This window comes from Panicum virgatum, chromosome 1N (assembly GCF_016808335.1).
Source record: "Panicum virgatum strain AP13 chromosome 1N, P.virgatum_v5, whole genome shotgun sequence".
Lineage (NCBI taxonomy): Eukaryota > Viridiplantae > Streptophyta > Magnoliopsida > Poales > Poaceae > Panicum > Panicum virgatum.
The window spans coordinates 35,722,247-35,725,522 of NC_053145.1; the positions used below are offsets into that span (position 1 = coordinate 35,722,247).

General features: G+C 50.1%; 1 long non-coding RNA gene across 1 annotated transcript; it reads right to left on the bottom strand.

The window, feature by feature from the left end:
- Positions 1 to 1,436: 1,436 nt before the first annotated feature.
- Positions 1,437 to 2,938, bottom strand: LOC120654062. The gene is made up of 2 exons (XR_005666963.1): positions 2,890 to 2,938; positions 1,437 to 1,676 (listed from the first exon to the last, which is right to left on the bottom strand). It is a non-coding gene; the product is annotated as an uncharacterized LOC120654062 (long non-coding RNA).
- Between the last annotated feature and the right edge of the window lie 338 nt (positions 2,939 to 3,276).

Below are 3,276 nucleotides of genomic sequence, written 5' to 3' on the forward strand. Positions count from 1 at the left end.
GTCAAGCAACTCCTGGAGTTCGTCGACTCGAAGGGAATCGGACTCCATCCAAGTCTTCAGGGTGCGGTTGGCCAGGTCACGGTAGCACTCAGCAACCAGTGTCAGGTTGGCGAGGTTCTGCACGTTGTCTTCCAGGCGATCCCTCAAGCTGAGCATCCTGTGCTCGTTGGCACTCTTGAGGTGGCCTAGAAGAATCTTCTGGTCCTGTTGGTCTCCCAGCTGGCTTTGGAGGTCCTTGTTCTTCTTCTGCAGCTCCTTCTGCTTTTCCTCCAGCTCCTTCACCCTCTTCTCCAGCTTGTTGATGTTGTCGAGGTGCTCCTTCTCCCCATCTTGTAGGAGGACGAGCTGGTAATCGGCTGTCTCCAAGTCCCCATGGGCGTCAGCGAGCTTCTCCTCAACTTCAGCTCTTCGAGCTATTTCCTCCTGTAGCATCATCCGGGTCGAGTGAATCTCCTGGTTGGCGTGGAGGGCAGCTTCATTGGCCTTGGCGTAAGCGATTGACCATCCCTTGACTTCTGCTTCGAGGTCGAGGATGCGTCGGGCGTTTGCATCTTGCCCCAGGTGAAGATGAGAGTTCTCGATCTCCAAGTCCACCATGAGGCTGTCCACGTCGAACAGGTAGGAACCAGTACAGTGCAGCAGGTGGGGGTCTCTTCCTCTCTCCTGGTTGGGCGCAGCTGCCATTGCTGCAATAGCAGCCCAACAGTCTTCCTTCTCGGAGATGGCCCTCGGGATCAACGTGAAGATGCTCTCTTTGAACTTGGCGTTCCAAAAGCGGGCGACTATCCTCTTGATCATCTTTCTGGCCACAGACTGGATGGCAGCAGTGAGATTAAAGCTGGTACTGGACACCATCTCTCCTGAGAACCCAGGCACGGCGGGGTCAGGCATAACCACGAGAATCGTGGTCGAGCTGTGGTAGAGCAGAGGGACATGAGCCTCATGTGCTGACAGCTTGACACAAGCTTGGTTGATGCCGGCTACTCGAAGAACGCATTCCATCCAGCGTACGAGTCCTTCATGGTGTCGGACGTACATCTCCGGATCATGGGTCACACTTTCCATCGCGGTCTTCATGGCAGCGTCCATCTGCGCACACGTAAGAGTGGCGTTAGCGTGGGTAAGAGAAAAGGTAGAGCAAGGGGTAACGAAGTAGACAGGTAAGAGAATCAAGTAGAAAAGTGAGTCTAGAAATAGGTAGAATATAGTTCAAGGTAGTATATCGATTAGATAGAAGCGTTTAGAGAGTCCTATTTCTAACGACCATTGCTAAGGGCTCAAGCTACGGTCCGAGTATGCTCTGATACCAACTAAAACAGACCGGGTTCTCGAAAGGTGAACCCGACTCTCTGTATCGTCGTGATAGTCCCTGGATCAGTAGCTATCACATACAGAACCCATTTCAATTGAATATCACAGACATATCTCACGTTCACAACATCACATGGGTTTATTTAATACATAATCCAAAGAATTGTATTACGAATCTCAGAGTACAAGCCCCTTGGGCTAAAAGGAAACAAACAGAAAGCGGAAACGATATCTAGTCTTCTGGGCAAACTTCATCTTCACGAATCCTCTCCACAGGCAGCTCGGAGTGTAGCTCGGGCCATCCTTCACATCATCTTCCTTTGTCGTCCTGTCGACTCCTTCACTCGGATCCTGCATCTATCAGGCTATCCCCAAGGATGGGATAGGTTCACGTCACCATCCGTATGCAAGCTTTATGGTGGATGCAAACGGTAAAAAGATAATGCCAAGGATAGGCTATGTCTTCCTATGCAAGCAGTATATGTATAAATCATCCAAACACCTTTCAACACGGGCAGCTCCGGCAACCCGGACTCCCGGTCTCCTATCTTCCACTACAACTGTCTCAACCCTGGTTCGGTGCGGGAACTCCCTCTCCCCGCACCTCAGCTGCTATCCAAGCAGGAAAAGTAGACAAGAGGGAGGTAGAAAAGTATATGTGGATCTAACTACATTTGTGGGGCCAGATCCAGAGTTGTACATGACCGAGTATGCGGCTATACGTATAATTTTCACCCTGCAAGGGTTGTACACCTGTACCCACTCGCCACGAATCTGGCCAGGAGCGACCTGACCTTCTCCGAGGCACCAGTCAATGAAACTAACGGCTACGGCACCATCCTACTCCCGGTCTGGGGTGCGTCCTCCCGCAGTAGGTCGCCCGGGGCTGTGAAGCTATCTAGAATGGAATCTCCATGGATCCTGCGATCGGGGGCTAAAGGGTCCTGCCCACTCCCCCTAACACTAAAACACTATCCTCCTTCAGTAATGGTGCTGCGCGTAGCTAGCTCGGGCTGGGTCCCCCTCATAAAGGATAAGTGGTGTGCACGTTTGACATAGTTCCATCACCAGGGCCACAAAGTCAAGTCCTTAATCCAGCAAGGGCGAGCGTCTTCGTCCACAGTTTGCATTCCGTAAACACGGTTCGCTATCGGCACCCATTACAGGTATCGCCACCTCAACTCCTCAACTCATGTTCCCACGGGAACAATCTTGCACCCACCACAGGTGCTCGTCACCCATTACAGGTGCTCACAGAATCGTGCCCAACACACAATCCCCAGCTCTCGATCCGAAGATCAGAGAAAAGGGTCCACTCGCCCCCGTTGTAACCTAATCACCAACTCCCATATATGTGGAGGCAACTTCCAGCAAGCAAGGACTATCATATCATATATTCCCATACCCCAAATCTCACTCATAGTAGCAATAGCATGTAACAATCAAAGCTAAGTATGGGAAACAAGGAATACTGAAAGTAAATGGCCATGCAAACTCATCTCATCACACTCAATTTGGGAGCGTAGCGTATCTAGCAAGCAATGCCTAATAGGTATTCAATCGCGAATGGGCGTGAACCTGATAGGTCTTCGTAGTCTTCCTAGTCCTCCGGGGCTTCTGGTCTCCGGGTACGTCCTTCGGGATCTTCTGGTCGTCCGGGACATCGGTCAGCTCCTCCTTGTCAGGACCTAATCATAATTACGTATAAATATAGGGGCCAAAGTGCAAGAATGCACAAAGCAGGCTCAAAAGAGATCCAACTCACAACAAAACCTATTCTAACGCATAGATCATGATTTTAGAAGATTTATGAAACTGGTTTCATATTTTTTAGGTGCTCTGGTTGAATTACTACGAACTTTCTAAGATTAAAGCATTTTCTGAAATTACTAAATGATTATCGGAAAAAGAAAAACACAGAGGTGACACGTGGCAACACCATAGCGTGCCACGTGGCATGATGAC